This window comes from Cryptomeria japonica, chromosome 9, assembly GCF_030272615.1.
Source record: "Cryptomeria japonica chromosome 9, Sugi_1.0, whole genome shotgun sequence".
NCBI classification, from domain to species: Eukaryota; Viridiplantae; Streptophyta; class Pinopsida; order Cupressales; family Cupressaceae; genus Cryptomeria; species Cryptomeria japonica.
In genome coordinates, this window is record NC_081413.1 from 165,415,747 (window position 1) to 165,441,715 (window position 25,969).

The following is a 25,969-nucleotide window of genomic DNA, read 5'->3' on the forward strand; positions in this document are numbered from 1 at the left end:
AAAAGGGGGTGCCTCTAAATCCAAACACTCTAAAAACAGTAGACACAGGGTACAAATATATGTCTCCCCAATTGTGAACAATCTTGATATCCTCTGCAAACTCCTTTGGTCTGAGAAAATCCAAAAGAGCCTTAGGAATTCTAGGGTTTTCTCTACATAGAAGAATCCTAATTTTAGATGCAAAGCATCTATCAAACTTTAAATAACTTGCATATTCTCTATCTCAAGATAGAACAATACTCCACAATTGCACTAGCATCTCCTCTTTATCCTTGACCTTAATTAGGTCCATCTCCATTCCAAAATAATCACCCCCTTTGAACAGAAACATATGCATTAACATGGAGTACCATCCAAATGGCCTATCCACCTTACCATTTTTTATTCCTACTAGCCCTTTATGAATTGCATCAACAAGGTATGAGGCATAATCAAATGTTATTGCTAGGGAGGGGTTTAGAATTTGTGCAATCATTAACATATAATGGGTTGGCATATTCTTTTCAACATCCTCTCCAAAAATCTGGCATAATGCCCAATACATACCCTTATCTCTCAAAGTGAATAGGTTGAGAGAGAATGGTTCCATTATGTTGGGGCCTTCAACTGTTAACCCCCCTTTCTTTACAAAGAATTCTTTCAATGGGCCACTTCTAAGATGATCCCTTTGTGTGTTGTAAACCTGGGCTAACGACTCAAAGTCAATAGGTTCTGACAAATTGGAGGACTCACTGAGTTTAAACACTTTCCTGAATTCATCTTCATTTATCTCAATCAAGACTGATCCCTTTATGTTCCTGATGCATCTTGCCATAGATTCATAATTCTGTGCAATCAGGGCTAATAGATCTACATCCATAAAACACATGGGACCACAAGATTTCCTACATCCTGCTCCCATATGCCATTCAAAGGACCTGGGGAATTCCTCTGCCCAAAACTGACTTTGAAGAGTCCTAAGCCTAACAATCCTATTTCAGGGTCCCTCAACCAATTACCCTTATCATAAATGCCATCTCTAATTTTTAGACGAGGGTTCTTAGGTACTAACTCTTTGGCCTTAGCCCCAGCATTGGTGGACATGGTTAATTGCTCTAAAAAATCATCACAGATATTTCAGTCCTGGTAATTCACTTTCCCTGTAAATTCTCTTCTGGGTGCCATTCTGGTCAAACAATTATACCACTAGAAGCTAGCACAAACCTCTAATGAAGTTATTCACACAACAGTATTTGAGAACAAACCAAGAGTTATCAAGAAAAGCACAAGAAACCTGATTATTCGCCTGAAGAAAATCGCTCTGCAACAATTCACTCTACAACAAACTTCAATGAAACAATACTTAGCAATCAAGTTGATGCGGACTGAAAAGGGCAAGTTGGCATTTAAGTTTTTAGAAATTAACTCTGCATGCTTCGGCTTTCTTTTCAGAATTAAATTCGCCAAATCGAATTCAAAACTGGCTCCAACAGGTCATAATTTCTCTAAGTCTTTCCTCTGTTTTGCTCTTTTGCTACTTCGCATAACATAAAACCCGTGCTCTTTTCTTTCGCGAAATAACGCTGGCCATTGGATCTCGAGAACTTACATCACCTTTATCTCCGTTTAATCTCTTTTCTTTAGTGTCAGACCCTACCTCCTTTTTGCCACTTCGCGGAGTTTAACATTCTTACACTTCCTTCATGAGGTCGCGCCAAGCGTTAGATCAAACTCAAATCACCCGACCTTTAACTCCAACAGGACCGTCAATCCTTTTAACTAACCATGCCTCATCTTGACGGTTCATGGTTTTCACCATTTCGCTAAGGTTAAGCTGTGAGCATCTTCAGGTCTCGAAACAACGAGAAGTGTTGGATCAATCTTGAGATGAATGCCTTTTAAGTGTGCCCTTTATCCAAGAATTACTTACCCCACTTGTTTTCCAATTAATAAATGCCACATGGCAGTCGGCCATTAGCCCTGGAAACTCCTTTTGGTTCCACCCTTAATCTGCCACGTGTTCCATTTTACTATTCCCACATAACTGCTGGTTACACCTAGGCGGGCCCTCAACCACTTTTTTAAACCACGTGTCACGTCACTCCTCCGTGTGATTTCCACATCTCTTTCGCGACTTCATGAAAATTATTCTTCGTTTGGCTTGCAGCCACAAAACCACGAGAACCGTTAGATCAAAACAAACCTGATCTGCTTTTAACTTCATACCATGCCTGTCCCTTGGGCCCATCGGCCTTTTCACTACTTCGCAATGACTAACTTGCTAGCATCTTATCTTCGCGAATTCACAAGAGCCGTTAGATCTCAAGAACTTTCTCGTTGTTTACTCTTTTTATGACAACCTTGCCTGGACCCACTTCATACTGCCAACTGAGTGCCTTGTCACCACCATGTCATCGCCAACTAGGGTTACCACATTTACTACCACTCTTATCCGGACCCTCCACCTTTTCGCTATTTCGCTGAAGGTATAGCTCGTGCATCTCCCGACCACAAAACAACAAGAAGCCATTAATCTTTTTCCAAGCTCTACAAAAAGTGGCTGCTGTTATGCCACATCACTCCTCCGTGTGATTTCCACCTATCTTTCACGACTTTGCGAACATTATTCTTTGTTTGGCTTGCAACCACGAAACCACAAGAACCGTTAGATCAAAACAGACCTGATCTGCTTTTAACTTCATGCCATACCTGTCCCTTGGTCCCATTGGCCTTTTCGCTACTTCGCAATGACTAACTTGCTAGCATCTTATCTTCACGAATTCATGCAAGCTGTTAGATCTCAAGAACTTGCTCATTGTTTACTCTTTTTATGACAACCTAATAACTCAATGATGAACCACTAGTACCAAACCGGTACTGAGAGGGGGGGTGAATCAGTACAAACACAAATACAATCCAAAACCGATTTGACAGCAAATACTCCAAATGACTGATAAACAGGGATGCCGATAAAATAGAGTGCAACCGGTAACATCCAGTATAGCTCAATCAGTCATGAACTGGTCACTCAATAAGCTTTTCTCTTGGCTCAATTCCATAGTATCATTATATTCTCATGCATAAACTAGTAAACTTAACCATCAAATCTTCACAACAGTGAGTTCAATATGTTTTATAGACAGGCATAAGACATAGAACCTTCATGTGCTTAACAAATAAAACAGAGCATCACAAGACAAAAGCATTACACATGACACACATATTTTTCACGTGGAAACCCAACTAGGAAAAACCACGGTGGGATGAATACCCACAAGCTGCTTTTTGAACTCTTTAGAAGTCTACTCTGTTAGGAGCCTTGTCCGGTTAAGGACATTACAATAGGTTCTGGTAGGAACCGATCCTGTTAAGGATCACCCGATTAAGGGATACCCGGTTAAGGGTTAAACCCAATAGGGTCACCTTGTTAGAGGATTTTAAGAACTCAATAGCTGAAAGGATCTCCTAAGCTTCTCTAGCTTCTCAAAACTCATTAGCCTCGAGTTACCCGGTTAAGGGATTTGAAACAAGCCGGTTAAGACCACCCGATTTAAGGGATTTTGAATCAAGCCAGTTAAGGCTACCCTGTTAGGGGATTTTACAACTGTTGAAGTGGTTAGAGATCAACAGGTATTACAATGATCTTTTAACAACACTCGATGCTAATGTAGATCCGTTTAGGCTCCTCTTTTCCTTCTGCACATTCACTTTGCAGGTATCTCTTCTCTCCTTCAGTCTGGCAATTATCACGTATCACTTTCCTTGGATACACACTCATAACTTTTGCCAACAACCTCAGACAGAAACCCAACATCGACCTTATAGGAAACATATAGGTCGGTAGCAAAAACCCTAAACCCTAAACCTGTTAGGTTGAGCAATTCAAACGGTTCGATCCTGACCGTTGAATCATACTACATTAAATGCACCAGTCTTGAATCGATCTCAATACATTCTCCATCATCCATTATCCACCGTTTCCATGGCAGTTGATAACCCATCACGCGTTATCACTATTTGACAGACTTCGCACATTCCCAAGGTAGATAGGAATAGTCATCTTCATGCAAGATCCTTCACACACACAGAGCTTACGTGGCAACATGTTCTGTCCTCCATCATACTATTAACTCATCACACAAAGATCACCGATTGAGTCACATAGACTTGAGGTACTCCAACCGGAAACCCCGAAGTGGAAGCTGCCTACCAACCGGTAGTCATACAGTGCTTCCATGTGCCGATTCCCATAACTACATGCCGGTTCACCTTGAACAAATATGCCACTTCACTTTGGCATATAAATCGGTTCACACATGTGTCGGTTTCTCTCTCTTCACTTATCACATGTGCCGATTCACACTATGTCCCATATTGACATCAATGACAACATACAATGTCATTATGTCTTCATGCCAGTTCACATAAGGCTCATGCCGGTTCACATAATGCCAACACAACCTTGCGCGGACCCACTTCATACCGCCAACTGAGTGCCTTGTCACCGCCAACTGGGGTTACCCCATTTACTACCACTCTTAGTGGGACCCTCCACCTTTTTCGCTATTTTGCTAAAGGTATAGCTCGTGCATCTCCTGGCCACAAAACAACAAGAAGCCATTGATCTTTTTCCAAGCTCTACAAAAAGTGGTAGCTGTTATGCGACGTCACTCCTCCGTGTGATTTCCACCTGTCTTTCGCGACTTCGCAAACATTACTCTTCGTTTGGCTTGCAGCCACGAAACCACGAGAACCGTTAGATCAAAACAAACCTGATCTTCTTTTAACTTCATGCCATGCCTGTCCCTTGGGCCCATCGGCCTTTTCGCTACTTCGCAATGACTAACTTACTAGCATCTTATCTTCGCGAATTCATGCGAGCCATTAGATCTTAAGAACTTTCTCGTTGTTTACTCTTTTATGAAAACCTTGCCCAGACCCACTGCATACTGCCAATTGAGTGCCTTGTCACCGCCATGTCATCGCCAACTAGGGTTACCACATTTACTACCACTCTTAGTGGGACCCTCCACCTTTTCGCTATTTCGCTGAAGGTATATCTCGTGCACCTCCCAACCATGAAACAACGAGAAGCCATTGATCTTTTTCCAACCCGATCATTGTTTAACCAAAGAAGACCGCTTATCTCTGGGACCCGCCAAACCCTTTCGCCACTTCGCAAAGGTTAAAACACGTTCAGCTTGATCTCACGAAACCATGCTGTCCGTCCGATCAGATGAAACTTGATCGGTGTTTAGCTTTGGTCCAAACTATATGTCAGGTCCACCTTCGCCTTTCGCTACTTCTTAGAAACTAAGTTTCAAGCACTTTTTGGTCGCAAATCAAGGCAGTTCGTCAGATCAACAGAAAATCACATGATACTTATAAGGCCCGTCAGACATTAGAAAAGGCAGATTAAAAGCGAACAAGAATAAAATGTTTAAAGGGACCACCTAGGTAAATGACAAGGGGAGAACACTTTTATGATAAATGGACCCATCGCTTAAGTGAATAGTATAGTAATGCCAAATTAGAAACCAAAAGGGCTTTTCTCAGGTATTATTTTTTTATATCGATGATAATTATTATTTTTTTTTATAAAAATGATCATCGTCGGAATTACGATGAATACCAAGCTTTCAACCGACGACTTCCTGGACCGTCGGCAGAGTCCATTGGATTGTCGAATTTTCGACGGGCATGGAATCGTCGACCAATCCGACGTTGAGTTTTTGACGGTGGATTTTGTCGACACTCCGACGAAAATTCATTGAAAATCCGACAAACGTCCGTCGAAAATCAGCTCTAAATGTACTAGTGCATGATTCAGAGGATTTTTTCTTTCCCCGAAGCAACCTTGCAAGTTACACTTCACAAACCCTGATCGAGTCACAGGAGGACTAGTCACAAATTTCTTACTCATTTTTCTTTGAACACTTGCTGGATTTAAACTTGATTTGTTAGGTCTCCCCAGAGAGATCGGCTGCATTCCTTGACCACCACTAGGAGAAAGGGACAAAGTGTTTTGTATCCCAGCATCAATTTCCATTTGAGTCTTAAGACTCTTCGGAGGCCTACCCCTCCTAGGAGAAACCACTAGTGGTGAGAAAAGCAAATTGGTTTGGACAATAGGTAAACTCCTACATGACTTTGGAGAAGCCAAAATGGTTGGGTTATCGTCAGAACCCCATTCCTTAGAAGCCAAAATCTCAAAAGGATTAACCGATGCCGAGATTGGGAGGGTCGAGTTTATACCCCCCAAATCATTCTCAATTGAACAAATAACCCTATCAGTAATACCCTCATCCATCTAAGGCGCATGATTATTAAAAATTTCATTGACTTGATGAACCATATTTTCATCTGGCATAATAACCTCAGACATGTCACTAATCCCTAAAGTAGTTTCCTTATCCATATTAACTTCAACCTTATGCGATGAATTATTAGACACTAAATTCTTAATTTCTTGAACTAAAGAAGCATCATCAGGAACTCCTATGATGGGTGCCTCTTTGTTAATTTCCATAACCACTGCATTTTTATCTAAAATCACAAGTTTAGAAGATTCCAAAACCTCCTTATGAGTATTATTGTCATTAACCTGTATGTGTTGCTTTGACATTTTAGGGCAAGCTACAGTTGGTGTATGATCTACCCCCACCTCTGATCCCCCAAAATTTGAAAATGTCATCTGAGAAAACAGATATGAAACAGAACACGTAATGTGATCATTTGGTTACCCAGGACTACAACACAGAGGGTTATTTTGGATATTATTTTGGCACGTATCTAACAGTTTGAGTGAAAAAACCTTTTCACATCCAACAACTAAAGGTCCCGCAGACAACATATCTTAATTAGAAGGTCTAGGGGCAGAAGCAAGCATCTGCTGGTTTTTCTTAAAATCCATAAGGAAAGGAGCATCCAAAAGTAAAGGAGACTTACGAAGCTCTGAATCCAGTTTATCAATAGATTGACACCAAATACCATCACGTGATTTGATATTACAAGTACGGGGGCACACATTATTAGGGTTAATTAAAACAAAAAAATTTACCAGAACCTCCCCATCCACAAAGTCCATTTTAGATGTCAAAAAAGTCCCAAATGTATTCCCAATTTGCTCGAGGACATCCGGATCCATAAAATCAAAGGGAATTTTAGGTCAACCAAACCAACCAGGTGTAAGTTTCAAACCAGATGAAGCGGGAACAAAAAAAGGTTTCCAAGCCAAAATAGAAATTAAGTGCTTTCCAAACCAGTGATGTGAAGATCTCAATACTTCATCTCTAACAGAGGGAGATTCAAAGACAATAATAAAATCATTTGCAGACAATAATTGAAAATAATGCATATCTGCCCATCGTTTTTGCAATTTATTGTAAAGTTTTAGCAAGCTTATCTGATCACCCCAAATTTCCCCAGAAATAGCATTAGTGTGTAAGCAATACGCTTTCTTGTCCACATAAGAACCCAAAAGATCAATGCAAGGAATCGGAGCCCAAACCTATGATGATGAAACCCCTAGCTGAATAGAATCAGAAGGAATCATACTTACCTTTTCCTTCTCCAGACTAGCTTCCTTATGGTTTAAAATTACCTTCCTCCCCACCTACTTTGAAGAAACAGTAGCCCTATCTGCATTCTCCACATTCGTCGAACCAACCATCTGAGCAAATGTTCACTTCTCACCCAGATCTTTAGCCCATTTCCCCTTAAAAAATTTCTCAAAATTTCCTTGCCTCACCCCATTATTGAAACATCCCCGAGTAATTCTCCTCCCATTATTATTTTATCGCCACTGAAAGTTGTGTCTGTTTCGAAAGAAACCCTGAAAATACCTTGAGACCAGCCGAAACACATTATTATTCCCATTCCTTTGTACCTGCATCGCCTTGTCCTCCCATCTCCATTGGTATACACCCATTGCAGAACATGTGGCGGATCTTCCCAAGCCACATCTTCCCATGAGCCCACTTGCTTTCTGTCACCCATCGCATGCGAAAATTCGCTTTTAGATTGTAAAAAGGTTTTTTATCTTTGATGGTATGTTGTCTATTCTCTTGATATTAATAATTATTATTCATATTAGTTAATTAGATTATGAATTGATTTTAATTAGGTTTCATTTTTATTGTATTTTTAAGTTTGGTTTCATTTATAATTTTTAATATAAAAAGTTAAAATTTAGCTTTAACAATCCTTAAGTCTATATGTGAACCCGTTGTAAAAACAAAAATTGAATATATTAATATAAAATAGTTTAGTGGCATGTCCACTTATTGAAAAAAAATATCCTTAAGTATATAAGACTCCCTTATCGAATTCTACTATAGAAAGATTATTTAAAATGACGAAAAAGGGATTACACTCTTTGAAATGAAAACAAAGGGCTTCATAATTGCAGGAATCTTGTTCACCTCATGATGAATTTAATATCTAAAGTTTTTAAAATAAAAAAGTAGATGGCTTAAGATATGACAAATAATTTCAAGAATATTGTCAAACATCCAGTCTCTTCTATTGTTATTATTAGAGATATGAATTCTAAGAATTTATTGTTCACATTCTCTAATAATAATGCTAAACACTATATTATAGTCATGTCCACTTTACTATTCAAATATTGAGTAGATACCTACAAATTAGTAGTTCAAACATTAAACATTTGAACATTTAAATATCTCACTAACTTGAGATTCTAATTATATTTGTTATTAATAAATATTTTAAAATAATATTTAAATTCGTAGTAATTTTTTAATTTTAATTTTAAAAATATTAAATATTTATTAAAAAATAAAAGAATCTAACTATTAAATTAAATTATGTAAATATAGATTTGATATAATTTATTTGACTACTTTCATATACCCATAAGTCAATTTTCTCTTGATTACTTGCATATAGATTCAAACAAACTCATGATCGTGGATGCAACCTTAACGACCCATTATGTCCCATTCTCTCTCTCTCTCTCTCTCTCTCTCTCTCTCTCTCTCTCTCTCTCTCTCTCTCTCTCTCTCTCTCTCTCTCTCTCTCTCTCTCTCTCTCTCTCTCTCTCTCTCTCTCTCTCCATATCTATTTGTCTACCTCTTTGTCTTCCCATCCCCCTCTCTTTATATCTTTTTACATCTCTATCTCTTTATCACTTTATCTCTCCCTCTCCATCTTCATTTATATATCTCTACCTCCCCCTCTCTATCCTCCTATCTCTCTCTTTCTACCTATATCTATTTCTCTCCCTCTTCCACCCGCTCTATCTTTATCTCTTACCCTATCTTCCTTCCCCCACTCTATCTCTAGACATGTCTCCCTCTCTTTATACATCAATCTCTCTTCATCTCTCCCTCTCCTTCTTCCTATACCTCTATAGCTAAATCTCTAAACCTCTCTATCTCTATCTATATATTTTCTTCCATCTCTCCCTCTTTCTCTATCTTATTATCTCTACATCTCTCTCTATCTCTATATCAATCTCTTTCTCTACCTCTATTTGTATATAAGTTCCTATATCTACTTGTCTCTTTCTATAACTCTCTCTCCCCCCTTTTATATATTTATCTCCATCTATCCCTACCTCGTCTCTTCTTTATTTATCCCTCTCCTCAACTCTCCATATCCCTCTCCCCCTCCATCTCCTTCTCCATCCCCATCCTCATCTCTCCTCTCACATTAAACCATTTCTAAATATACCAAAGTTTTCCTTAATTGACTCTCCACACCTCTTCGGTGTACCCATTGCACACCAAGGTGCGATTGCTAGTTAATAGCATTGAGATGTTTATTTTGATTAATACTTAAAAAATTAGAGTTTGCTTTTTTTTTACTAAAAGAGGGGTAAAAATTTATTCAATCACAAAAGAGATACAAATAGAGAGACGAGAAGAATTATCATAGGGCATTCTTAGTGAGAACGTCTAGAATTTTCTATTTTGGAGAATGAATACTATAGAAACATTTACATTAGATCATATTATCCTAATACCACTACATGAATTTTTGTTATCCTTGTTCCCTTACTCATAGCCATATAGTTGCTTAGTTAGGGGTCTCATCAAAGAGAACATGACCCTCACAATATGATAGAATATACAAATGTGTTTATAAACATTGTTTGTCCTTCTAATAAATAGATATAAAAAAATAAGGCAATCGAATTGTGCTAGTCTACCTCTTGTCATTTAATTCCACATGCAATATTTTAGGTCTTTGTCAAAGATCAAGTCCATGCACGTGAAGATAAGATCCTCTTGTGAAGCTAAAGAAGAGCAAAGAAATGATTAGTTTGTAAAATAAAAAAGCTTTATTTGAGTCAATTCTAAAAATCTAGAGCATTAGTAAATGAATCCCTAAAATGTGACATGTTACCTTTCTATTCTCGATTATTAAGCTAAGTAACACATTTAATTTAAAATTCATTTTAGGATCAATCATAGTTCCTTACCTTAAGGTAGATATATTCATCAGTACGATTTAGTTAATTATCCTAAGAGAATTGGCCAATTAACTTGTCCTCTCCTATAAGATTTCAAGCCCAAGATTTCATAGATATCAAGCCAGTAAACTTGTCCTCTACTAGGGGAAAGGACCCAATAGTTGTGCACCCTAACTTTGGGCTTCTCAAAATCCTACTTGGAAATTTCAAATCACTCCGATTTTTTTACAACTTACTTGGCAAGTCCCCTGCTTATAACTAAGGTTTCAAGGCCACATCATCAAATATGATGCCACATTAGCATGCTTTTTGCCAAGGTGTCCAAAACAGCCCCCCAAAAAAGTGAGACCAATAGGCACGCAAAAGAGACCCCAATAGTTGTGCAGCTGATATGGCATCACCTGATTGGTTACTTTTTACAATATTAGTACATTTCTTAACAACTATTGATACATTTCCTAACAACTGTTGGTACATTTCCTAACAAAAGTTGATTTTATTTTGTTTCAAACAATAGGTTTTATTTGTTCAATTTTTGGAACAAAAGATATCAACAACCCTCACAACAATTGGTACATGCTCAACCACTGGATCCTTTCCCCTATAAGATTTCAAACCTAAGATTTCATAGATATCAAGAATTTATTTGACTTGACAAGCTGAAAATATTTGTCACAATATGAAATTGTTCTATTTGTATCAAAGTTGAACTATGTAATTTTGAATCAAACCCATTAACCCATATTTCCAATGTTTTTAATCTATTTTTAAAATACTTTCCTAAAAAAATAAAATTGAAATTTAGATTGATATGCTAAATAGCAGGCTTTCTGTAATGCTTATTTAATGTAGCTTGTCTGGGAGTTACCCCTGCTTGTTCGTTATTGTTGTACCCTTTGTATTATGAAACAGGACATGGCATTAAAAAGGCCCTCATAACTGTCACCATTGTCTCTGTTCTCCACTACTTGCTTACTGGGGCAATGGGCTCAGCAATAACATCTTCCCCCACAATGTACAAACAAAAATTCAATTTTATCACTGTAAATGGCTTTACCATCCTGGTGCAATGAGACCCCTCTTCAACGTTTATTGTCCTTCGGAATTTCAGGACATCCATCACATTTGATTTCTATAGTTCATATTGCTGAGTATAATTGATTTCTGAGTTCAATTCTGTGAAATTTTTTTGCATCAACATTCATATTATGATCTGTTGCAATAGACTCACCAATCAAATCTTTCTCCACAAATGTAGAACAAAATTCAATTTTATCACTATAAACGACTTTACTCCAGTAGTTAGCAATTGGATTACCAATAAAATCCTTCCCCACAAATGTACTATAAAAATTCAATACTAACACTGTAAACGGCCATATAATTCAATGAATTCTATAACTCATTCTGGTGCAATGAAGCTCCCTTCAATGTTTATCATCCCTTGGAGTTCAGGGACATCCATCACATCTCAGATGTTGATATTATTGAGTGTATCTGATTTTTGGATTTAACTGTGTGAAAATTTTATCATTAATGTTTGGGATCATCATTATGTAATTGATATTTGAATTGAATTATATGAAAATTTTATCAATAACATTTTAGATCGTACTCTGTGATCCATCATGGATATAACAGCTATAAGAAAAAAATGAAACTTCTGAAAAAAAATAAAATTGTGCAGTCCGAGGTGTAGAGTCTTCACCAATAATTTGCATTGGCATTAAAAGAAATTAAATGCGGTGAAAGGGGGAGCATGAATGTGAGATGATTAAGCCATTGTCAGAGTGAGACAAATGCGTGAAGGTACTTTAATGGGCCACTGGACACTCTAACATGTACTAGTACCCACTAACTGAAATCTGCATTAGGAATTAAACAGAACATTCCTGCAACTATTCAGAAATCGGCTTTTGGAAGGTTTTTAATAAACTTCACAAGATAAAACAATTCATGGGCCCAAAACATCAATGTTGTTCTTATATGGGTTGGGCTATGGAGGAAAAAGTTATGATAGTGCAGTAGTTTGTTGCAATTGATGATGTTATTAAAGAAGATCGTTCACTGTTTTTTAATATTTTTTTCATTTGGTAGTTTATTGTAATTGATATTGTTATTAAGTTTAGAAGAAAATCGGTTCAGGTAAGATTGATTTTTAACTGTTTTCTATATTTTTATCATTTGATAGTTTATGTAAGTAATGTTGTTACTAAGTTTAGAAGAAAATTGGTTCAAACAAGATTGATTTTTAACTGTTTTCTAATTTTTAAATAATTTGGTTAAATGTTTTAATGTTATAAAGTGGGTTTGGTGAGTATCTTTTCGTTGGAAAGTCATCAAGAGGCTGTATTCTAAGAGGATTCAATTAACTAACTCCATGATCATAACAGCTTGGGAGAGTCCAGAGCATAATCTCATTCATACATATATATTTTCTTCTTTGATTATTCTTTCGAGAGAAAAAAATGTTAAAGTTTTACTTTTGTATTCTTTGACTTAAGAATATAGGAAATAAAAAAAAATCATATTGGATTGATAAAAAAAAATTCTCATATTAGATCAATAATAAAATTTTATATTTTTACTATTGCATTCAAGATTTTAAAAAAAACAAGTGGTCACTTAAGACCCTCTTTGGACCCTATTTTCATGCACTTACCCAATTTGAGATGCTCAATGTAAAAAATAATAATATTAAACATTAGGATGTTGATTAAGTTTAAAACTAGTGAAGTTTATTGATGCTATTGAAGATGATAGTGAGTTGTCATTGAAAACTGTGACTAGCTGTTGTTGAAGATGATAGTCAATTATTGTTAAAGATGACAATCAATTGCTAACAAAGATGATAGAGTTATTTTTTTAATTATAAAAGCAACATTAAAAAGGATGCTAACCCTTCACATTGCCAAAAGGCTATCAAATAGCATACAACAGCCTATAGGTGGCAAACAAACTAAGTAGAGGTACAAACCCCAAACTAACAAGGTCGAACAGGCCAAACAAACCTGTCAAACCTACAACTACCCAAAACCCAACTCAAGAGTGGGGAGAAACACCCAAAACTTGACAGAGGGGTTTGGGAAAGGGGGGCGGACTTCCCTTCCATCTGCGACAAACAACCATCCACGCAACACTGTCATTAGGAACATTCAAAGATGATAGAGTTGTTGCTAAAGATGTGTTTATGGACTTTTTAGCTTGTTGGAATCTTGGATGAAGTCAAAAATAGTAAATTCTAGAAGTTAAAACTAGTTGTTTCTTTAAATGCCATATGTTTTGGTCTTATTTAAGATTTATTCTCCCAACATTAAAGATAGTATATAGGTGCTTTATATAGACCATTATTATTATTTTTTTCAAATATTTTTTAGGATATTAAATTCTATATCAATGATATTATTTTTTTGTTTGTATGTAAGTTGAATATGATGTTTTTTGTAAGAAAAAATAGCTGAAAATAATACCATTTTAGGGAGTAAAATTTAGATTATACTCAAACTCATGGGATTCATTTCTTAAGAATTTTTATAAAAGTTTTATTTCGCTATGTTAATTACTATTTTTTTTTCCCTTATCCCATATTAGAATTAGTTAACACCATATGAGAGTAATAGGTAGGTATATAGAACACACTACAGAGAGATGTGAATATACAACCAACATAAGATAAAAGAGATGTAATCAAATATATTCTCAAATGAAACTCTACGTCACATAACGCAAGTAGAACCTATCCTTGGAAGTAGATATCTAGTTAAGTAAGATTATCAAATCCTAGGTGCATATAATGTAACAAAGTGTTAAACTAAATGCAAGAAAATAAAATAATTAACCAAATATATTTAAAGACTAATTCATTCACACATCATCTAGGATTATCCAAGAAAAGTCATGTAAGAGAATCATAACAACATTGTAAAGTGTCTTAATGGCATCACCAATTAGTCATCATTTTAGGCTTATTCAATTCTTGCCTATTGTCTTTGATATTGATTCATCATCATTAAATAATTTTCCCTGGGGGTTTTGACCAAAGACAAATAAATCAATCTTAGTAATTTCTCAAATGGTATCTCTCAACACCACCCTTCTTTAGACATAGGTATATTAGATTGAGGTGAATTAATTTAAGTTGAAACATTTTGGACATATCATTCGCATTAGAGAAGTTCATATCCACACACCAATTTCACTTCCATAGGCATGGAGATCAAATCCACAGGTATGACCTCAAAGTTGAGAAAAAAAATCATCATCTTGAGATTGTCTAGCAAAAACAAATTATTGAGACAATGACATTAATTTCAAACATTTATCACAATCATTCCTTCATCAAATCTAACATTGAATTCTTTCATTTGTATTCATTTAATTATCACATCATTTTTTATATTACATTACAAATTTATGATTCTTGACTTTAAATTTTGTAATTATATTATTTAATCAATTATCCATGAATACATGTATGTATGCATATGTGCATGTATGTATGTATATGTATGCATATATATGTATATGTATATGTATATGCATATGTTTGTATATATGTATATATTATAGACACATACATTTATAGAGTTATATATATGTATGTACACATACACACACGCACACGCACACGCACACACACACACACACACACACACACACACACACACACACACACACACACACACACACACACACACACACACACACACACACACACACACACATAAAGAGTCGACACCCTCATTGATTTAGCTAATTACTAGTAAACTAAATTGTTCATGTTTATAAAGGTGAAATACCAACTCAGACAAAATATCCAGTCTTCAAACAAATTGCATGGCTTATTGAGTATTTCCATGTTTTGTTAATTTTTCTAGAATTTCGTCATAGAACTCCCTTAAAGAGCCCAAATTTCTTTAGTTTATTTTATCTTATGGTTTTAGTATTTTCTCACTGTTTAGATGTCTCGTTTCTTAATATGGTTTAAGATTCAGAATTGTGTGTCTTTATGCTATAGATGTTCTTTTTGATAAATTGTGAAATATAATTTGAAGTGTTAGTATAAAAAAATAGTATAATGTTTATCAAAACAATTATTATTTTGATGGGAAATTATACAAAGAAAATATTATTTTGACGGAGGATATTATATCATTCATGAGTTTGTTTTTCTATTTGATAGGGGAATGCAATTCTATGTCAATGTCTTTTTCACTAAGAATTAAGGAATGAGAAATATCCATTTGAAAAATGTATCTAGTATACTATCCCCGCATCATCTCTTATACTATACTTCTGAAAATTTGAACCTTCATAGATTACGTAATCAAGAAACATACCATTACTTTCACCCTCACTAATTATATTCACCAATTAAATATTATTTAAACAATATATAAAATTATATATCAAAGAAAATATATATTTTTGCAAATTAAATCAACATTCTCTTCTACCACATCGACCTTAAAGTTAAACCAGCCACATGCAAATCCTCACAACCTTAATAAACCAAAGTTATGGCGGTTTGTGAGAATGAAGTTCATGTGGGAGTGGGAAGATTGGTTAAGCGGTTTGTATATGGGTTTACAAATGTCTTATAGTAATATGGGATTACCCCCACAAGGGCGAGAGGCATCTAATTGCAATATGGGACTATTTCGTACTCTTTGTTGGAGGCACCTAATAGTAATATGGGACTACCTCATACTCCTTGTGGGAGACACCTAATAGCAAGATGGGACTACCTCGTACTCCTTGTAGTAGACAGCTAACTATACTACAAATGAGGGATACGTACCTTACCCATTGTGGGATTTGAACTTGCAACCTCTCTTTCAAGAGCACAAATTCTCCACCTTTAGGCCAACTCAAGTTCTATTACAACAAGTAACATTAAAACATGGTTGTTTTTTTGTCTTGTCCATCACACAATTTTTCGCCACACACGTGGCAAATTATCATATGCATGGTCCACACTATGTTAGTTGATATCCATTGAGGAACTTATTAAGCAATAATAAATGCTTATATTTTTATTATGTTAGATTATTGTTGTTGATAAAAATCTATTATGATTTTTTACTATTTTCTATATATTTCTATCATTCGATAGTTTATTGTAATTGATGTTGTTACCAAGTTTAGAAGAAAATTGGTTCAAGAAAGACTGCTTTTTAACTATTTTCTATATATTTCCATCATTCAGTAGCTTATTGTAATTGATGTTGTTACTAAGTTTAGAAAAAGATTGGTACAAGTAAGACTTGGTTTAATGACAAAGTCATAGATGTTGTATGTATCTAGACGGTGTTGAGTTCAAATCTTCTATAATACTAAAAAAAAAAGGCTAAAGTATTTTTTTTTTAATCTTTGTATGATTAGAATTTAGTGCTATCTAATTTCCAAATATTCTGGTTAAATGTTTTAATGTTAGTGAGCCTCATGAATATCTATTTGTTGGAAAGTCATCAAGTGGTTGTGTTCTAAGAGGATTCAAATAACTAAATTCATGATCACAATAGCTTAAAGTATAATCTCATTTATATTAATATATATTTTCTTCTTTTTTATCCTTTTGAGAGAAAAATGTTAGATTTTAGTATTGTATTCTTTGACTTAAGAATAGAGGAAATTTTTAAAAAAATCTCATATTAAATCAATTAAAAAAATCATATTAAATCAACAATGAAATGTTATATTTTACTATTGTATTCTAGATTTCAAAAAGAAAAAAGTGGCTAGTTAAGACCCCCTTTGGCCACCCATCTCCATGCACTTACCCAATTTGAGATGCTCATTGTAAAAAAAATTCATGTTAACTTATATTAGAATGTTGATTAAGTTAAAAATTAGTGAAGTCTATTGATGCTATTGAAGATGATCATGAGTTGTCATTCAAGATGACAAGTGCGACTAGTTGTTGTTGAAGATGATAGACAAATATTATTAAAGATGGCAATCAATTGCTAGCGAAGATGATAGATTTGTTGATAATGATGTGTTTATGCACTTTCTAGCTTGTTGGAATCTTGGATGGAGTCAAAAATAGTAAATTCTATTTTAGGCATGTTTCTAGCAATTCAGGGTCATATTTAGAAGCTAAAACTAGTTGTTTCTTTAAATGCCCTATATTTTGGTCTTATTTTATATTTATTCACCCAATGTTAAAGATCATATAGTTTTATATAGACCATTTTTAATTATTTTTTAGGATATTAAACTCTATATCAATGACATTATTTTTATGTTTGTACGTAAGTAGAGTAAGATTTGTTTTGTAAGAAAAAAATAGTTGCAAAAGAAGAAGTTTATAAAGAGCAAAATTTAGAATATACTCAAACTCATGGAATTCATTTTTAAGGATTTTAATAAATTTTTTATTTTGTTGTGTTAATTTTTTATTTATTTTTCTATAACCCTTATCCCATATTAGAAGTAGTTAACATTCATATGAAAGTAATAGATAGGTATATAAGACACACTACAAAGAGTTGTGAATGTACAACCGACATGAGATAAAAAAGATGTAATCAAATATATGCTCAAAGGAAACTATAAGGACAAGCACATAATGCAAGTACACCCTACCCAAATAGATATCTAGCTAGGTAAGATTATCATCTCCTAGACCGTGCATATAATGTAGTAAAGTGAAACTAAATGTAAGAAAATAAAATAATTAACCAACATTATTTAAAGATAGATCTTAATTCATTCACACATCATTTGGGATTATCAAGGAGAAGTCACAAGAGAGCATCATAACAACATTGCAAAGTGTGTTAATTGCATCACCAATTTAGTCATCATTCTAGACTTATTGCATGCTTGTCTATTGTCTTTGATGTTGGTTCATCATCATTAAATAATTTCCCGTATGGTTTTTGACCAAAGACAAATAAATCTTACTTAGTAATTTCCATAATAATGTCTCTCAACACCACCCCTCTTTGGACATAGGTATATCAGATTGAGTTGAATTACTTTAAGTTGATACATTTTAGACATATCATTTGCATTGGAGAAGTTCAAATCCACATACCAATTTCTCTTCCATAAGCATGGAGATCAAATCCATAGGTATGACCTCAAACTTGACAAACAATTTCATTCAATTGAGATTATAGTCTAACAAAACTAAATTTATTGAGACAATGACATATTAATTTCAAACATTTATCACCATTCCTTCATCATATCTAACATTCAATCCATTAATTTGTATTCATTTGATTATCACATCAATTTTCATATTACACTATAAATTTATAATTCTCAACTCTAAATTTTATGATTTTATTAAATTTAATCATGTATGTATACATATATGTATTATAGACGTGTGTGTGTGTGTGTGTGTGTGTGTGTGTGTGTGTGTGTGTGTGTGTGTGTGTGTGTGAAAGAGTGATGCAAGAGCATCCCCGGTTCATAGCAATCTTGCATCAACCATAAATATTTTCCTTTATGTTTGCAGTTTCAGCATTTCTTTCTATGTGTCCCGGTTTTGGCTCACCAGACCATATGGAGTTGGATTCTACTTGAAGACTTGATCACTTTCTTATTTATAGATCACATCGCATTTGGATCATTTTTCGACAAGTTATCGCTATTGGTTTCCTTTACATTTTCCTATTACCTGTTGATAGTTTCTTATTACCGGTTGCCTGAACCTATTTTGGTGATCTACTAGAACCCCTTATGAAGCTTGCAGAGCCTTGGACGTTTATTCTGATGTTCCTTGGCATGTGGCTGAACTTTTCCCGTGATCTACATTTCATCCTTTGGATTTTTGGAGGAATCTCTTGGCAGAGGCCAACCTTGTTGGTTTCACATGTTAGGTCTTGATCTTTAGGTTTGATCCCTTTTTGGGCCGACTGGATCCCCTTGGACCATATATATAATTGTAATTGGGCATTAGAATATAACAATCAAAGAATCAAGTAGCTAGACTAAGCTTAGAAGATAGATCTTAAGATTCAAGGTCTTGGTTGTGACCTATTATGTACTTTGAGCATGTTTTAGCAGGCCTGTGAGCTGGTTATGTTGTAACCCGGTTGTTACTGATTGGTTGTAATCAGTTTTCATGAATTAAATCAATCTGTTATGCATTGCCTCCATCATATATTTGTGTTTCCATTGTGTTTACTCTTGTTGACCAGTTCAGATTGATCTCTTTGAGGTCCCTCCTCACTAGTGACTACTTCAAGTGGTATCAGAGCGAGTTTTTGTTCCGGAGGTTGAGTGTCCTGATATTTTTGTTGTAGGGTGGTGGACTGTGGATCCAACCTATAGCTGTAGAGAATTGGCGTAAATGATGGCACGTGGGCATGCAGACCCTACTATGATGGAAATTTTGTGAGGTATAGCAGCCCGGTTGGAAGCCATGGAGATAATCTAGAGAAGAGGTCAGCATATCGAAGATGAAGGAGAAGAAGCCCCGACAAAACAAGTAAGCCCATCGGTGGTTGATCCAGATGAGGAAAGGTTTTTGAGGGTTTTGAGTAGGGTGAATACTAAACCTCATTTTACCCCATCGAAATAAGATGGGAAGTTAGATTCGTATGAATTGATGGATTGGATCTCGGAGATGGAGAAATATTTTGATTTTGAAAGCACTGCAGAAGAAAGGAAGGTGAAATATGCTTGTACCCAATTGAAAGGTCATGCATCTCTTTGGTGAGAACATTTGCAAGTTGATAGACAGAGAAGAGGTAAAGAGAATATTAAGACATGGGATCAAATGATTGCTAAGTTGAAGTCAAAATTTATGCTAGCTAATTATCAAGTGAATCTGTTCTAGAAGTTGCAGAATTTGAGACAGAAGGAATCTAGTGTGAAGGAATACACCAAAGCATTTTACAAGTTGAATATCAGATCCGGTCATGTTGATGATGAACTTGAAAAAGTTGCAAGATATTTGAATGGATTGTGGATGTCTATGTTAGACAATTCAAATAACAGGAAGACAACTGAGAGGGGGGAGTGAATCAGTTGTCACAGATTACCAGAATATTTAGCAATTAAACCTTTAATATCGGAACCCAAAACATTAATACCAAAATGCTTAAACCAAATACCAGAATAGCAGTTAAACCCTTTAACCATAAACAATAATCAGAGAATAAATACCATCCACATGACACCAAGATTTATACGTGGAAAACCCAATAAAGGGAAAAACCACAGTGGGAAGCCTACCCATAGTCAGATGATACTTCAATTGAGGGGCATGCACTTGCAAGGAGGCCAACAGACTAGAGCGCACTTCTCATCACAAAAGGAGTCTCACTAACTACATAGAAATCCAGACTACAATCTAGAAGAAGGAATGAACTGCAAAGATAGAATCTCCTATGCCTAAGTACAGTTCTGGTTAAGCTCAATATCGGAGGAATAAATCTTCTTACATAAACCCAACTCAATCTCCAATGATCGACCAAATCCTCTACCTGAATGGTATTACATTATTCGCACATTGCATATCCATATCCCATTCCTTGACCTTATTCCTATCATGATCTACAAAGAGATCTTACATCATATATATACAAACCCTCGACCATAAATGATCAGGTCAGCCACCAAATAATAAACCAATTACATAATTACAAAACATGTCGGTCTTAGACCAAACAAACAATATCCAACTCATAAGACATCCCAGAAACACATCGAGAGGTCCAATCCACACATTACATTAAGTCGGTCCATAACCTAGATCAACCGGGACCCAATATAGGTCCACACGCTAAAGAAATCATCTCCATCTGCCAAGTCTCGAACATGATCACCATCAACATCCTGAAACTCCACCAGAAGTTGCACCAACACCACTTATGCATATAATCAAAGATCTTCAACAAAAGCTCTGCTAGTGAAACACTCATCAGAACCGCAAGCCAAGCTTCCAAGAAAATAGGATAGCATCCGATCACCAAACCAAAACCAACTGACTAAATATGAACATGAGTATCATGAATAAGACAATTCCATAACCAAACCATATCGAAGCCTACCAGATCATGTCGGATCCAAACCAACCAGAAACTACTCAACCTACTGAGACCAGAAGGGTGATGGTAAAGCATCCAAAATAGCTAGAGTTAACATCAATGCAAAACATAATCAATTCCTCCAAATGGCCAACAATCTCCCCCTTTGTCATTGATGGGAACACTAGATATGAAAAACATCTAAGTACCAAGAAATGCCAAACAAGTCTCCCCCAATGGAAGACAACCAACAATCTCTCGCATGAAGATATAGCAATGAAGTTCTGAAACAAGGACCAAACTCCCCTTGTGAATGATATCTTTGTAAAGCTCTGAATTACACATATATCTCTCCCCCTAATGTATACAACTCCTTAAGTTTTTCATTTTCACATCAAAGTCTCTCCTCCTTTGACATCAATGCCAGAAATCTGACAAAAATATCAAAACAAAAACATAAACCACTAAATCACAAAGATAACTACTCCCCCTGAGCAGTAGCATCCCCACATCAGTGCCGAAATGAAAACTATCTCTGATAATGCATACCAGACAAATGCCAAAAAGCATCAATCAGTTTTCTATCGAAGGGGTAGAAAATCCTAACCTATCTCTCAGGTACTCAAATATTTCTTTAGGCTTGAAGGTTTAGTTAAAATTTCTGCAATCTGCTCTTTAATGTTCACATAAACCAGTCTAACTTCATTTTCTTCCACCTTATCCTTCAAAAAGTTATACTTGATAGATATGTGCTTTGTCTTAGAGTGAAATATCGGATTCTTTGATATGTCAATAGCAGCAGAGTTATCACAGTGAATAACTATTGGTCCAATGCAATGCACTTTGATATCCTTCAACATTTGCTTCATCCATAAAACCCGTGTACATTTAGTAGCAGCAACAACATACTTACCTATGGCAGTATTTAAAGAAGTACATGATTGTTTCTTGTTGATCCATGAAACCAACTTCTTTCCAAGAAAGAAAGCTCCACCGGAAGTACTTTTCCGGTCATCAACATCTCCAGCCCAATCAACATCTGTATATGCACATAAAGTAAAGTCATCATCCTTTGGGTACCACAAACCATATTCTGATGTACCTTGCAAGTTTCTAAAAATCCTTTTCACCGTACTCTCATGATTTTGTCTAAGATCACTCTGAAATCTAGATGCAATACAAAAAACATTCATTATGTCGGGCCTAGTCTGAGTCAAATAAAGAAGACCACCAATCATAGATTCGTATCTTGTAGGATTTACCGGTGCAGAAACATCTTTTCTTGTCAATTTATCACTTGTAACCATAGGAGTACTTGCCAGTATAGAATCTCCCATACCAAATTTCTTCAACAATTCCCTAGCATACTTAGTTTGATAGATGAAAATACTTTTGTTAGTCTGAGTAATTTGCAAACCTAAGAAAATTTTCATTTTCCCAATCATAGACATTTCAAATTATTTCTCCATATTCTTAGAAAATTCCATGCATAACTTATCTTCATCTCCAAAAATAATGTCATCAACAAATACTTCAATAATCAATATATGATCATTAGTAATCTTATAATATAAATTGTTGTCAGCATTACTCTTAGTAAAACTAAGATTCAAAAGATATGTATCCAACCTTGCATACCAAGCTCTAGGTGCTTGTTTCAATCCATATAAAGCTTTCCTTAACCTCCAAACCATGTTTGTATCATCTCATAGTGAAAAACCATCAGGTTGCTCAATATAAACTTCCTCATCAAGATCCCCATTCAAAAATGCACACTTAACATCCATCTGATAAACCTTGTAGTTTTTATGGGTGACATAGGCAAGAATTAATCTTGCAGCTTCAATCCTAGCTACAAGTGCAAAAGTCTCACCATAATCAATTCCTTCTTCTTGAGAATATCCTTTGCAAACCAATCTAGCCTTATTCCTTACAACTTGATCATCCTCATTCAATTTATTCTTGAAAACCCATTTAGTTCCAATAACATTCTTATTTTTAGACCAAGGAACTAAAGTCCATGTTATTTTTCTCAATCTAATTGAATTATTCTTCCATAGCTTTCAACCAATATTCATCTTCACATGCCTCAATTACTGATACTGGTTCAACTTGTGCAATTATGCATACCTCATTAGTTGCCAGTCTTCTTCTTGTCATCACTCCATTTTTCTTCTCCCCAATGATCTGATCTTATGAATGATTCAATCTCAGATACCTAGGAGTCTTCTGACTCTTTGTTCCTCCTCCTAGTTCTTCAGTTACTGTAGAATTTTCTAATACTCTCGGAGTAACTGGTTCAACACTTTGTTCCGGTAAAGGTGTTGTTGGTTTAGATATAATCGTTTCCATCACCGGTTCCTTCTCATAAACTCTGATTTGACCTCTATTCAACTCATCCACTTTGACATTAACACTCTCCATATTTCTCTGCAATATCTTGTTGTAACATCTATATGCCTTGCTTTCATTAGAATAACCAAGAAATATGCCTTCATCACATCTAGGATCAAATTTGCCAATGATATCATCTCTCCTGATATAATATTTACTACCAAAGATTCTGAAATACTTAACTGTAGGTGTATTGCCAAACCATAATTCATAAGGTGTCTTACCAGTTTCTCCTTTGATAAGTACTATGTTGAATGTATAAATTGTTGTGCTCACTGCTTCTCTCTAGTAGATATGAGGTAGACTAGCTTCCATCATCATTGTTCTAGCAAAATTCAAGATAGTTATGTTCTTCCTTTCCACAACTCCATTCTACTAAGGTGTTCGGGGAGCAAAAAGTGCCTTCTCTTTAGGTACATTCTCTTCCAATGTCGGAACATCTTCCTTGATAGCCAGGAACACCCATTCCTTCCCATTGTCAAAACCACTAGCAAAATCTTCTATCGGTTCATCATCAGAATCAGTAATGCCTTCCTCATTCGCTATGTAGCATGATTTGTCTCTATCTTTCCTGTACTTATATTTGTTCTGATATCTAGGGTTAGGCTTAAATGATCTTCTAACTCTTTCTTTGAATCTTGAATTCCTTTTAGGACATCTAGATGCAAAATGACCAATCTTATTACATGCAAAACATTTAAAAGGTGTTTTTCCTTCATACTTACTTCCTATCGGTCCTGAAGGTACTCTTCTAGCAAATAGTGCTTCAAGTTGCTCAAACTCATCATCTTCTCTCTTCATATCATCCAATTCCTTTGCATATAAATCTTTCCAATCTTTCTTACCAGTTGCTGATGCAGATGCATGAAAAGAAGGTTCAGTCTTCACAGCTCGAAAAGGTCTAAATTCTTCAAGCTCAAAAGCAGATAATTTCCCAGCCAAGGTATCTCTGTCGACAGATGTATTAGCCATTGTTCTCAACTCATTAATATCAGTATCCTTCATCTTGTAAGCCAGCGGTAGGTCTCTCAGAACTTTAGAAACAATTTCATCTTCACTCAGAGTTCCACCACAACATTGAATTCCCATAACAATCTCATTTACCCTTGCAGCAATCCTTTCATCTTCTTCCATCTTCAGGTTTTCATATCTCACATGGTAACCATCAAATTTAGCAATCTTCAATGTAGGGTCACCTTCATTAAGAGTCTCCAACTTATCCCATATAGCCTTTCCAGATGATTTGTTAGTTAATCCCATTATTTGTTGATCAAAGAGTGCACACAAGAGGGCTTCTCTTACTCTACAATCATTCTCAAGCTCCTTATCCAAGTTTGTTGGAGGAGGATTGCCAGATGTCAGATTATGAGGTGTAACACCATTATGTTTGATCCCCAAATATCCTTACTAAGACATCTCAGATGAGTCTCCATCTGAATCTTCCATACTATGTAATTTGTTCCATCAAGCCTAGGAATATCTCTTTGAAAGATAACTCCAGATGAACTGGATGAACTTGAACTGTTAGTCACCATAGGATCTTCCACAAGTAGTTAAGTTTTCTACAGACAAGACCAAAGCTTTGATACCAATTGTTAGATAGTTCAAATAACCGGAAGAGAACTGAGAGGGGGGGGTGAATCAATGCAGTGCCCCTACCCTAGTCAGCTTTGTAAAACCGGTTTGACCTTGGTTTACTTTTTTTATGTGGCATTCTTGGATGGTTGGTTAACCATTATGTAATGCTGTAGTCAGATATTATGATTATTGTGCATACTTGTTAATGTGCTTTTGCATCGATTCTTATGTAGGTTTAATTGTTCTCCTGATTCTTGTTATTAATCTCGAGCTAACACTTTCATTGAATATATATATATATATATATATAGATATATATATGCTGGTGTGACTCTTGGTTGCAGGAGATTGCAGGTACAGTACCGCCGAGGTGCGAGGTTCATTTTCACCTGGATTTGCAGGTTGAGTATACCTCTTTCGTCCTTAGAATTTGGGTTAGGTGGATGTAAAACCCTCAAGTACCCTAGTCATGCTCAAGTGAGCGTCGCCTATGGTCCGTCAGTTTCCCTTTTCATTTGGGTTTGCAGGTCGTGTATTTGGTTGGCTTTCTTGGATTGCATGCCTTGCGTGTGGTAAAAATTGA